The following is a 14,414-nucleotide window of genomic DNA, read 5'->3' as shown; positions in this document are numbered from 1 at the left end:
TGTATGATTTATTTTCATAACAAGAAATTTCACTACAAAACACGACAAAAATCCTGTACTTAATAAAAGAAAACAACATGTATTTGAACATTTTAGCCATATATAGGCATACATTTCTGTTTTTCAAGTGAATAAAATTGTTTGGGATTGATTGTCTGGTTGATGCTTAAAGTGAAACGTCACTTAAAAAGTTTATTTTTAATTTTTAAGTACTCTCAAATGGGTTAATAAAGACTTTTTTCCCCCCTTGGTTAATTACCTGTCAGGCAAATTTAGCTTGAAGTTAATGGTGAACCTGGTCTCCAACTGCAAACAACTCTTCAAAATGTCCATTTCTCTCAGGTACGTCATCCAATATAATACATGTCTTCTTCATCCGGGTGTATTCTCAGTAATCCACAAACAAGGCTTGTTGCCTCTGGGATTGCAGCAGTGCAAATATTCAATATATAATGGACATTATGACCTTTTATACAAATTGCTGATTAATATCCCTTAGCACCAACCTAGTGACTTTTATATTGCTTCTTTTCGTGACTGTTTATATTATTTGCTTAATCCCAACATGGTGCACTTGTATATATTTTCTGTCATTGTTGCTATTTTTATTGTGGCTAAGACAAAACTGTCTTCTTGAAATAATAAAACTAAATTGAATATTAATTTCAATTCATTGTCAGAAGCTTATGGCTGCCCATGTTTTGAAGCATATGAGCATTGCTGTACTGGAATTATGCTACTTTGTCCTCTTCCAAGTGTTCTACTGATAACACCCACTCTGATCTATTTTAAAACATATTTATCTTAAAAGGGGAATGATGCCTAAGTCTTTTTTCTTTTATGATCAGCTACAGTTACTGATAGCACAGGGACAAACTCCCCTGTGTGAGCTCTTGATTGGCAACTCTGTCAATCACTCATGAATTCCATTGTTTTATTGATTCTAGGGTGCTGTCATCTGCACATATTTTACATTAATTTACTTGTGTTAGATGGAGGCAGGATCAAAGAGAAGCCAGTGTTGCATTAGTGTGCATTACTGGCGACCAGATTGAAACCTGAAAATAAAGAGCATTCAATTTGCTGTTAATTTCAGACTGGACAATTTAATTTGAAGTAAAGTCTAGAAAGTACAACAAAGGAGTTCATTCGAATCTTCATTAAGCTGTAAAGATGATGCACCAAATTCTCAGTCACCTTCTTTGACTACAATGCCAGTCTTTAACTCAGTATATAAAACACAGATGCTTATGGTTATTGGTTATATTTTGAATGTAAAACTGAAATATATTAACCAATAAATTAAAATGTAAAATATTCTTCAAAATTAAATTGGAAAAAAAAAGGTCCCTTTTCAAAATAAGTGCATTGATTTAATTAAAATTTTGAAGAATGTGCAATTGTATACTATGAGCGTATGTCTTGTTCAAACATTTTTCAAATTTGCTTCATCCGAAAATACCACTTGAAGCGGCCGTTATCCAGATGGAGCCCCTGAAGGAGCTAGGTTCACGAGCGGTGAAATTCACCGAACTCAGCTTGCCTCTAGATGGTGTTGATAACCCAGATACGACGGCGTTTAGTTTTCCGACGTATTTCTGCCTTCCACGGCAGGTACAACGCAACAGTTCTGTGAATATTCATGGGGAAATGGCGGAAAGAAACGTTGCCGGTAATACTGGCTACTCGGGCAGGTGAGCGAATTTGCGTATTTGTGCGCCACACCGGACCGGTGTGAACACACAGTGACAATCACAAAAGGTACACAATCGATACCAAGACTTACAAATAACCATCACCTTTCGATGCTCCAATCTGTTTGACTTAATTGGGGGTTTAAAAAAGAAAAGAAAACATGTAGCGTGTAAAGTCAAACTTGTGCATTAGTGCAGGAATCATAATTTAGACCCAGTGTGACACACACAGTATAAATGATTAAGACTATCTTTGCATAGGTGTGTGCATTTTCTGATAAACTGAACTCTGAGTGTGTGTGTGTGTGTGTGTGTGTGTGTGTGTGTGTGTGTGTTTGTTTGTGTATGCCAATTTCCCCACTCTGTTTGAATGGCATATAATATGCAGTGTACTCAGTGTTTAAAGATCAGGATCAAATCAATTATCACATGATAATGTATAGGTCTAAATCTGGAATCCATTTCCAACTGATGTTAGTTCTTTTGTGTTTCAGAAATAAACCAAAGACTTCCCTTTTTGACTTGCGCAATGGCTGAAAACTGAGCTCTCTCTGATGGAAGTGCATTCTGTGTTGGCAACAAAAGAAAATGTCCTCATGGTGATACTTGAGCTGGTGAGGGTGGAAGTCCTGAAGGACATTTTAAATTAATATTCAGTTAGCCAAGCTTAAGCAGAATAAGATACTGGATACTGGTTTGAGTGACTTCCCTCTTACGTAAGAAAACTCTGTTTTGCTCAGCAGATGCATTTTTTTTCTCTTATTCATCCTTGTTAATTTTGCCAGAAAGATCCCACTTCAAAGGAGTCCTGGTCAAAAGGGCATCATATATTGTCATATGAAACAATTTCAGGGCCAACTGGAGTTTTTGTACCCCCATTAAATATATGTGATACTAATAAAGGGATTGACTAAGCATGTTAGAATGTTGGTAATATTGTCCTTCTAACGTCCCCATTAATCCTACACACTGGCAATATTTGAAGTTTTGATTTCAGGACAGGGGCAGCACGGTGGTGCAGTGGTTAGCACTGTTGCCTCACAGCAAGAAGGTTTAGGGTTCGAGTCCCGGCTCGGGCACGGGATCTTTCTGTGTGGAGTTTGCATGTTCTCCCTGTGCCTGTGTGGGTTCTCTCCGGGTACTCCAGCTTCCAAAGACATGCAATTAGGGACTAGGCTGATTGATACTCTAAATTGACTGTAGGTATGAATGTGAGTGTGAATGGTTGTTCGTCTCTCTATGTTGACCCTGCGATGGACTGGTGACCTGTCCAGGGTGAACCCCGCCTCTCGCCTGTAGCCACAGGGATAGGCTCCAGCCCCCCCGCGACCCTTAACAGGAATAAGCGGAAGACAATGGATGGATGGATTTCAGGACATGTACAAAAATATAAACCTTTTCTTTCGCCTGTCTAAGCCTGGAGGATAGAATGCAGTAAGGCAGACATAACTGTACTTCAGGAGAGTAGTATCTCCATGGCAATATATACCGGACTGTCTACTGCTGGAGTGCTCAGATAGGGAGGTGGTGACATAGACAAGCACAGTGCTGGCACACACGGACTATTTGGGTTGCATAGTAAAAATGGAATTGAGCAGATTGACTCAGGCAAAAAAATCATGTTTTTAGCCTTTTTTTTTATAGACAAATAGGTCATGCCTGTGTCTGGGGCTGCTGGGTCTGGTGGCATTATTGAGGCAGGGCAGACAGCATGAGAGGTGTTGGAGGAATGCTTATGTGTCAAAAGAAATCAGGCTATTGCAATATGCAAGAGGGGACTAGGCTGATTGGATACTCTAAATTGACAGTAGGTGTGGCTATGAGAGGGAATGGTTATCTGTCTATATGTGTTGGCCCTGTGATGGACTGGTGAACCTATCCTCCCACCTGCCCAAAGGCAGCAAATGGGATTGGCTCCAGCCCCCCCCCCACCCCCCCCACGACCTTTAACGGGATAAGCAGTAGAAAATGGATAGATGGATGGACATATAGTGGAAGACATAAAAAAGTCATTCCACTTCGCTTTCATTTTCTGTCCCCAAAGTCTAAAATCCATAACTGAAGTTACAATTATAATCCACTGAGACTGCCTTCTGCCCAAAAAGGATTAAATCATAAACCATCATTTGCTGTGTATACAGCTAATAGTCAGTGTTGAGGATCCTTGCATTTGAACAACAGGATTAGTTTAACATGCAATGGCTGAATATATTCGCCAGTATTCAGGCATTCTCATTTAGAAAGAATACTTCACTTCAACTAGACAGATATTTCTGAAGCATAATTTCTGAAGGCTGCCCTTGAACTTTACATTATATAGACAAATTGCTTGAAAATCCTCCAACATGATATAAAACCACACTGGATGAGACCTTAATAGAATGGAACTGAATGGCTGCCAATCACCTTGTGTCCACAGTTGTTGCCAAAATCACAGAAATGTGTTGTAAAATCATTACAGGGTTGTAAACTTCATCTGGTTTTGTAGCATTTTGTTTGGACAGCAACATAAGTCACAAATATGTGATGAGACAAAGGAGGCCTACAAAAAGTGATGACGTTCGACAAAGGAGAGAAGTGGGAGGGAAGACCATCAACTAAGTGGCTGGAGTCACAATGTTTGGTGTCATTATGCATGTATGCATGTGAGAGAGGGCTTTTTTTTTCTTTTTTTTTGCTTTACACTCACTAAATGTATTATTCCATTGTAGACACTGTAAGGTCAATGTAGCAAGGGTTGGTTCGGGTGCACATGCACAACCTATTTTTCTTGAAAGGAAAATTAATTTCCCGACTACTGAGTACAGGGTTTGAAAGAAAAGATGACCGCCACAGGTCAAAACAAGAAGAAGGAATAGTCACAGTATCAATGGATGCTTCCATATGGTGCAAAAACTAGATCTCGATCTGTAATACGCAGAGAGAATGAGAGAAAGAAAAAAAACACCTCTCCTCTCAGATGTTTTTTTTATGATGATTCTATTATCATGGCTGAGTTTGTTCAAGACTCCATTAGAATCAAAAGGACAACCGTCTTAATCAAGCTTAATTTATTAAAACAGCAGCCAGCGCTATTAACATTAACAGGATGAGGCAGGATGGCAGACAGTGGGAGGCTGTAATAGGGGAAGAGAGAAACAAAGGAAGGAAGGAAGGAAGAAAATAGAGAAAGGCAGATGAAAGAGAAAATAAAATCAAAATGAATAAAGCGGCACTCAACTCTGACTCTAGCTTTGTTTTTTCGTCCTCATCTTTGGTGCTGTAAGTTGTGTATTGCACTGCATTTCCCAGCAATCACTCTGTTCATCAAACGGAACATCCAAAGTTGCAGTGGTGAAATAAGAGCCATGATATCCTCTGTTTTCCGTTTGAGTTTCTTTGACCAATCACGTTGAGTGGGCCTCGATTGCGTCCACGTGAACAGTGTGATGATTTAACGGTTTGAAATTGCTGAAGGTTACCTGTGGTGCAACCCTTGGCAGCATTCACAAAAAAGTATTTGAAGAACACACGGGTCATTTACAACTTCCTTTTAAAAATTTTTTTTTCTGTTGTCCCCATATTGGAAGCATCAGTAACAGAATGAGCGTTCATGGAACAAAGCTGGTGGCCATCACACTTTGGAAGCTGGCTACCAACAGAGAAAACAGGACAGTGAGTCACAGTCTGTTCACCCATCCATCCATCCATCTATCCATCCATCCATCCATCCCCACATCTTCTGATAGGAAAGAAGACACTTCGTTCTTCCCATTGACATATTAAATTAATAGTGGAAACTAAAAAGTGTGGGGGGTTGATCTCAGGCATATGCATATTTGGCAAAACCACTGTGTGTGTGTGTGTGTGTGTGTGTGTGTGTGTGTGTGTGTGTGTGTGTGTGTGTGTGTGTGTGTGTGTGTGTGTGTGTGTGCAACTAAAGTTATGAATCTACGCTGAGTTATGCATCTGGTGTCTGGTATATTAAGTGCATTTTATCCTGTTTGGAAGACGCATATGTGCAAATATAACTCTTGAGCACTTTTAATCTGGTCATGGGACTCTAGTGGGACTAAACACACATAAAAAGAAGACTCCAACTGTCAAACTTAGACCCACTTGTGAGATGCATATGCAAAGAGACAATCTACTTCTCTAATTACTGCACAACTAAAGATGAAAACTTTGATTCTAACATGTTAATTTGTACAGACACCAATTTACCTCCTGTTGAGTGCACACACTAACACAAACACACACACACACACACACACACACACACACGCACTAGGAGCAGTGTGTGGTGGGGACTGGCCAGGCAGTTCCTTTGCAGAAACTTTATTGATTGGAATAAAGGTCTTTTGATGTGGCAGATTGCTCATCAGGCCGGAATGCCATGCTTCTCAAATGCGATGCCTTTCAGACCAACCCAGGGGCCCATCAACCACAGCATGGCCATCCTTTGTCAACGTGTACATGTTAGTGTGTGTGCCTGTTTGTGTTTAGGTGTGTGTTTGGAGCTCAAACTTAGAACTAGCATTGATTGGAGTTAGGCCCATCATTGTAACCCTAGCCCATGCCTGATTTGCACACCTTAAATAAATAAAAAAAAAAAAGATACCAAAATTTTATGTTGGGCAACACACTAACAGAAATATACTCTGCACAGCTTGCATTCGAGTCCAATCCGAGAATGCAGACGTGCATGTTAGGTTTATGGTTTTTTTGTTGTTGTTTTTGTTTTGTTTTTGTTTTTGGAGAAGAACATTTCATTTCATTTTATTACATTTAATGATTTGACTTTTGTCACTCATTTGTAACTTCAGAAGAAGACAGCAGGAGAAAAGAAAACATAAAACAACAGAGCAGAGAACTTCAGAGTAAGGTGTTAATGCTGTAGGCGGTCTCTTTCATATCACACACTCGTGAAGCTTGTTTAATAAAAAAAAATATTGATTTGTGCAGCTTTAACACAAGTAATCTCATCCCGCATTTACATAATTAAAACAGAACAACTCATGAATAGTAATAACACAACACCATGCCAACTTGAAGAACCTTAATCTGTTTGAATTTGGCAACTCTGAGTTGTAATATGAAAAAAAAAAACTAGTATCAGAGACAAATCCAACAGCGGGAATCTGAGAAAAAAAACCTTTTACTTTCACTGTTCTGTCATCTAACGTGCAAGGTCGCAGCTGCTAAAGAGGGCTTCGTCCAAACTTTAGTATCTGAATTGCAGTTTTGATGTTCACAGTGTTTTGCTCTACCCTGCAAAGATTGTCCACTTTATGTGTATGTGTATTTGTCATTGGTAATCAAGGTATTACATTCCCTTGGCCCGACTGAAAACTCCTTCACAAACAACAAAAACTGTTCTCACAGTTGTGTCCCTCATTACTCTAAATTTTAGTTAAATCACTATGAAATTCTAAATAATTAGAAAGAAAAACAAACATTTATTTGTCCAACACTGAATGCCTTGATTGAATAATCAGGTGTTGATCCAAGTTTTGAGTGGAGCTGAGCGAGATAATGCACTGACTGGAGATGGGCTTGTGTAATAAATTCTGCTGTTTTTTTGGAAACATGATCTTAATTTTATGTCTGTGTAGTCAAGTATGATCCTGGATCAGTTTCACAAATCACTTCCCAACAATGCATCATTACTGTTATCAATTTATCAGGGGTGGCTTTCATAGCTAAACTAATGTAACCTGTGTTGTCTGAACACCAAACACCACTGGACTCAAACATCTGACCCCAAGCATGGGAGGCAAGTCCACTAGCAAGGAGATTAAAAATCCACCGGGTCTAGAATCAGTTGTTTGCCCACTGTGTAGCTATACCCGCCAACTTCCTTTACACTAGCATCACCCTGCGTATAATTACTCAGTCTTCTAATTTTCTCCTTACATTACCTTACCCTCCTCCCTACTAGCACATATGCTGGTCTCCCTACTCCTTTTTTAAAGACTTTGCTGTCATCTTTTCTTGCCTGTCGCTCCGTAATAGAACCCATAATTACAGCAGGATCTTATTGATACTGAAGCTTGGATCATTTACATATGATAGTTGATTGTATACAAGCTTAATTAATATTCCTATCATACAGTTTAATGCTGTGAATAAATACATTTGTGTTACCTGCCACTCAGCATAAGATCTAAAAATAGATTTCCCTCTAAGAGAAACTGATGACCCCAATTCAAGAAAGCTGAGAAAATATTACCTCCCATCTCTAAAATGTACACACTACCAGATTCAGAATTCACAAGGAGTCTACAAAAAACTACCATGACTTTTCTATATAATTCCACATTCAATTTTCAGCCTCCAGTTTCTCTCAATCCTGTCAGCTTTTTTTAACTGACACTCTTTGTCAAGGTCTGCCTCTCCTTTCATTTCTCTTTCCTTTTGTCTTCTCTTCCCAACAAAACCCTGTAATCCAGGGAAGACAGTCTTAACAATACAAGACCAGCTCCGCTCCTCCACATCACTAAATCATATTGATGATTCTTCCATTTTTTTTCCAGATCTTGCTCCTTCCTGTACGAGAGGAGGTAAGATTTAAAAGAGTGGACTCTGTCAGGTCATCCCACTAGTTTCCTTTTTTAGCATTACTGTGATACCCAAGCTATTAATAATTGATTGGAATTGATTTTAACCCGTCCTCGACCTGAGCTGGGATGGACAGGCAGTGGCGCCCAGCCATAACGACAAGTCGATTTGTGTGTTTTTACAGGCATTTGTGCCTACATGGTTTGTGTTTCCCCAGTCATGTGAGTAGTACATTTTCAGTAAACCCCTCAAAATATGCAGTGTGTATTTGTTTTTTTTCACACACTACAGGGCAGGAGAAAAGAGGACAGTGCATTCATCTTAAAAAGCTCCAGACGTGTTCTCAAAATTAAATATTTAAGCAGATGAAGCCCTGACCTCCCTGTGCTTGCAGGGACTCTTAGTTTCCATTGATTTCTGACAAGACAAGTGGGACACCATTACAGCAAAATGCACTATAGCCAGCTGCACATACCCTCTGACACTCTCGCCAGCTTAACCCTTCTTACCAACCTGTATTGGGTTCTCCATGGAAATGGACAGAAGCCTAAATCCTCCCTCTACACCTTTTTTCAGAGAAATTTCACCTCTCTCTAGTGTTGACCAGTATAAACTCTGCTAAAATGCATTTACACACACACACACACACACACACACACACACACACACACACACACACACACACACACACACACACACACACACACACACACACACACCAATCACATACCCAAATGGCAGATCCAAGACAAGCAGCAGTGAAGAGATGGGAGGGAACATATCAGTATTCTTCCACCTGAGACGGAAAAAGACAGATTAAGAGCCTTTTACTGAAAGGGATCACTTTTATATTGTGTTTAATCCCTTGCATTTAACTAGGCTTTAATACATCTGGTATTCAAATAAAAGTGACAGAATCGTGAAATATAGGATCTTAAGTGCTGCAGTGATTCCACCTTCTGTTTAATACTCCCAGTATCACTCTAAGTCTTTCACAGTGGCGTTTATCCATTTTTTTTTTTATTTGCTTGTCAAAATGCGATGAGGAAAAGTTTGGGTTGCTGTGATAAAAATTATTTCATTCCTTTGTAAAACAAAAATAGAGATTTGGTTAAGAAAAGTGGATAAACAGGATGAACAGTGAAATGTCAGGCCATCCTTTTAGCATTTCTTGAATCAACATTTTTAAACCTACTGTTCCACCCTGGTTTTCACTATGTGCCACGGAGTAGCGAGTGAAGATAATTTCTTCTCAGTGGGGTATCCTTGTTGAAAGGTTCCAGTGACTTGAAATGCATTATTGTTTGTTTCATGCGAACTCATAATGTTTATATCTGCGCAATGAAGTTCTAACTTAATTTATCTACTGACAGAGATGCTATATTTTTAGCTACGCTGTCACATTTCAAAATCATGCAATGACTTTGGTGACTGTGTGAAGGAAAATAAATTAATTAATTAAAATTTCACTAAAATGAAAATAAGATCCTGAAAAAATAAAATGAAATACTATGATTCATGTAGTGGCACGGTGGTGCAGTGGTTAGCACTATCGCCTCACAGCAAGATGGTTCCGGGTTCATGTCCTGGCTCGGGCACGGGATTTTCTGTGTGGAGTCTCCATGTTCTCCCTGTGCCTGTGAGGGTTCTCTCCAGGTACTCCAGCTTCCTCCCACAGTCCAAAGACATCAAGAGGGGACGAGGCTGATTGATACTCTAAATTGTAGGTGTGACTGTGAATGGTTGTCTTTCTATATGTGTTGGCCCTGCGATGGACTGGTGACCTGTCCAGGATAGGCTCCAGCCTCCCCCTCCCCCCCCCCCCCCCCCCGCGACCATGTACAGGAATTAGCGGAAGAAAATGGATGCATGGAAATGGACTAGGATTCACAAGACAACAGAGAAGCTGTGATTTGACTCAGCTGAAATCATCAGTGGTTTGATGTATGAAATAAATTTGTGGACAAATAATGAAACCACCTACTTTACAAAAATGTAAGTTGATCAGTATGGGTCCAAATGAATTTTTCCCCAGTTATTGGCAATTGGAAAATCTCTTATGAAAGAGTAAAATATTCCATAAACTAGATTAGAAATCAGGTTGTTCTTTTTCAGTTTTTTTTCATTATAAATGGCATTATAACAGACTGTCATGTCCTTTACTACACAAAAGATATATTTAAATTTGGCCTACATCAAGTGACAATTGTGCTGTTTCCAGTTTGCGAGTTATATCATATTATCAAGGGGAGCCATGGGGAGGGGAGGGTGCCCCCCACAGATTTTTTTTTAAGAGTCCCGATGCAGTTTCCTGAATTTCTGTGCATTTCACAATCAGAATTTGGGAGATTTAATGGGTAGTTTGAACCACTTATGCACACTTCAACAACAGTATTGCTCACAGTAGTATGCCTGAATTAATACTTACTAACGCTGTCTTGCTGGTCGTTGCATTAATCACTGACAACAGAACAGACACAGGCCTATCATGAAGAGAAAATTCACCACCACCACCACCACCACCATTAACAGATGCTGCAACAATAGAGTAGCAACATACAGTAAATAGTAAGCATATTAAGACTTAACCCTGAGAGCCCCAAGCTGATTTGGGGGTAATTTTATATTCTTTACTTTTGAGCTATTATCTTGGTCATTATAAAGTCAATCTCATGCTATATCTTGTTTTTGTTGTTGTTGTTGTTGTTGTTGTTGTTGTTATTGTTGTTTTTTTCTTCAGGGCAGTCTATGCTATCCAGATATGCCATCAGTTCATTTGGTATTACTTACATATATTCTATGAAAAAACAAAAAACAAAAACGTATTACAGTTTTTGGGGATTTTCTTCATCTTTCTCATCATTGAAGGTTTCCGGCACAGATATCTTTGCATGTTGAGCTGGGGGAATTGGGAATCTGACAATATAAGCACCATGATGGTGGGATGTTCTATGACTTCACAATTTGCAAAAACATGTTGTGTGTGCATGGTGAGAATAAAAGCCATTTTACTGAAATAAACACATATTCTGCTTATGATGAAAAATACATTTCTTTTAATAAATTTCTTTTAAAAGAAACATGCATATATAAGGGAAAATACAATTACACATCTATTTACAAGAACACACTGCTAATACTATAAACATTAAAAGGGATTTTCAAGATTCCTTATGGTGTCCCTATTGTTATCATATCACCATATTGTTATTATTTTTTCTTTAAAAATGACAAAATATTTTCTTTTGACGGCTTAAATATAGTTAACACTTGTTACAGAGATTTAAATTGAAGATAAACACTCACTATCATCTCAGTAAACAAAGAAATCTCTCTGAGTGTCAGCATTTTCAAATTAATACATTTATTGAAGTAGAATTCATGATAGGGTTGTTATTAGTGTGCATTACTTTGCACAGAGTCTAATTATGAGGTCAGTGAGTGGATATCTGTAAGTAATAGGCAGGTGGATGAACAAGGTCATAAAAGTCTCTGGTAAATCATTATTTGAAATGAGCCTCTCGGATGTCCTCTCAATGTTCGCTTACATTGCATTATGCTTATTTGCTCTGGTCTTAATCTAGTCTGGTAGCATGCAACTGCCTGAGTGAGTGTAATATTACTTTGCGTTACTGTAACGTTACTGTTACATCATTCATGGTGCTGTGTCTAACTCGGTTAAGAGAGCTAAGAGTTTAGCAAGGTAGCTAATATTTAAGTTAGGTTATCCAAACTTTCTTTAGCTTGCCAACATGTCAAGCTCGACTGACATTATCAGTGATAGACACGAGGTACAGCAAGGGAGACTTATTAAGTTACTTTTTTATTTCACAAACTAGTTATTATAAACTTACCATGGGGCAAACCGCTCAGTTTTAGTATACATGCAATGTTGGTTTTTCAGTTCCATACACTCTCACTCTGTGGGGTTGCTGTGGAGTATGACATGAGTCAGTCAGAGCACCCTCTACTGGATACACAAGGACATAATTTCGAAGAAAAACATCATTGTAATGGCGTTTTATTACTGAAAATTAGGTGTTCCTCACTATCCCATTTGAGTTTTGAGTTTAGTTGATACTTTGAACTGCGTCCAGGACTTCGGCCTGTTGACCCCTTTTTGTTGTACTTTGTATTTGCTCCTCATTTGCTACTTTGAGTCCCTTGTTTGTACTTCGCTTTTTTTAAAAAAATTAAATACTTTTGGCTGAACTCCGTTCGCCTGTCCGTCTGCATTTGGGTCTATTCCTCACCCTCATCTCGTGACATAAGGGGCTTGCAGTACCGTGTAAAACAGAACTAGCATTAATGTAAGTGGTGCTAACCTTTAATTTTATCCACATATGAGTTATAATAAAACTTTATTTTTCATCAGCACCTCAGCAGATTCACTCAGAAGTCATGTCTCCCAAAATTACCATTCCCAAAATTAACTTCAAATACAATCCAATACACTGACTGAGGTCTCACCTACTGAAGTTAAGGCCTGTATCTTGACACTGACTACCTTGGTTAATTCAAAGTATTAGATAACAATAAATTTCACCACCTTGTGGTCTGATGCATCCAAAACAACACAGACCAGGCTGACATCTATTACATCTGTCTTCAGCAATCCAATAGCTTGAGGGGTAATCATGTTTGTCACAAATGCCTCAGCTTTGGCGACTGCTGCACAGTTAGTTGAACAAAAGTTCTGGTTGTGCTTCAGCAGATGGGAGGCAGACATTCTCTCCTGAGTAGCCTGTTTAAAGTTGGATGCCACTAGCATTTAGTTCACTGAAGTTGGTCTGAACAGTGCTACCTCAAACCTGTACTCACCACTTATTGAATGTTTGCTTATATTCATTGTCTGATTCCTCTTGGAAGACAAACATTCAAGTTAACCTCCCTGATTTTATGCAGCAGGTCCTGTCAATATAAGGGTTGGATTAGCGACACAACAGCCTTTCAGCATTGACATTTTATCCACTTGTAAAGATGATATGCCAAGCGGAGATGAGTTAATACATTTTTACCTGTACAACCAGCTATATTTACCTGTGTCTGGACTGGGAATGGGTGAGTTTAAACCAAATGTGGCTGGTGCTTAGACTTGAATTGAGCAGGGCAAAGTGGTTTATTGTTCATAAATAGTGTTACCTTGTTATGTACAGAGAGAATACCAGAGCTTTACCATGTTTAGCTCAAATGCAGCATCCACAAGTGTGTGCACAGCAGATGTGTGTTTGTACACCACATAAAGGCCATAATCCGTGCCCTGTACAGAAGGTTAATCACAGTGTGGATTGGAAAGAGTTGATGCACCAGGACAATGTGCTCTGTTTCACTGACATTAACAGTGACAGAAATAACAAGAGCACTTTAATCCCACTTCAGTGAGCCTCCTGGCCTCCTCTGAGACTTGCGACAAACTCCATTTGTCCTCAACTGAACCATTTCTAATTTTCAATTGTCAAACTGTGATGCGGTCCAGTTTTTAAAGTCTAGGAAACCAAACACATGATACTTTGCCTGCATTGGGCTTCTCTTCCCTCCTCTCTGTCCTCTCTGTCCTCCTATATTCATATGTGTTACTAACTTGTCTTCGTCTCCAGAGCCTTTGTGCTTCTGCACTTCCCAGATCCCTGATTGATACTGATACTGGAGGAGGCTACAGACCTGAAGAGGCTCAAGCTGCCCCCCTTAGCATCACCTGTTCACTTCCCCTTCCCCCACACATCATTATCTTCCCCTTTTACTCCCTCTTTATCCCCACCCTTCTCTTTCCTTCTGTATATCTGTCTCCCTCCATTATCTGTCTTTGTCTCTGCCCCACCCTCCTGCTCTCTTTCCCACCAACCGGTCAAAGCAGATGGCCGTCCCCATTGAGCCTGGATCTGCTTGACACCTGCTGTTGCAAGATGTGCTTGCTCATGGAGAATTGCTGGGTGTAAATTCAGTGAAGGTGTGGTCCTGAACCTGCTCTACTTGTAACGGGTCATGAGATAACTTTTGTTGTGATTTGGCACAAAACAAAACAAAATGACCTGACTTGACTACTTTTATGCTTTCATTTTCATAGTTGATGATGCTAAAGACAAATTTCGTGTGTGTGTGTGTGTGTGGGGGGGGGGGGGCGCTTAGGGGTATAAGAGCACATGAAAATAAATGTTGGATACATAACTTGATTTTACAGTC

The 14,414-nt window shown here is 39.4% G+C and overlaps 1 long non-coding RNA gene across 8 annotated transcripts in view; it reads right to left on the bottom strand.

Moving 5' to 3' along the window:
• LOC147247724 (uncharacterized) overlaps window positions 1–14,414 on the bottom strand; it is a 361,363-nt gene that overhangs the window by 227,643 nt on the left and 119,306 nt on the right. For 7 of the 8 annotated variants that reach the window (XR_015109542.1, XR_015109538.1, XR_015109544.1 and 4 more), the window contains one exon: window positions 8,965–9,030. The exons of the other annotated variant lie outside the window; for it this stretch is intronic. This is a non-coding gene — a long non-coding RNA (uncharacterized LOC147247724). The remainder of the gene's footprint in view (window positions 1–8,964; window positions 9,031–14,414) is intronic. 8 annotated transcript variants of the gene reach the window in all.

The sequence above is a fragment of the Aulostomus chinensis genome, chromosome 16 (genome assembly GCF_037954235.1).
Source record: "Aulostomus chinensis isolate RoL2024-O1b breed Wild chromosome 16, RoL_Achi_v1.0, whole genome shotgun sequence".
NCBI classification, from domain to species: domain Eukaryota; kingdom Metazoa; phylum Chordata; class Actinopteri; order Syngnathiformes; family Aulostomidae; genus Aulostomus; species Aulostomus chinensis.
This window is presented reverse-complemented; position numbering and strand designations above follow the sequence as displayed.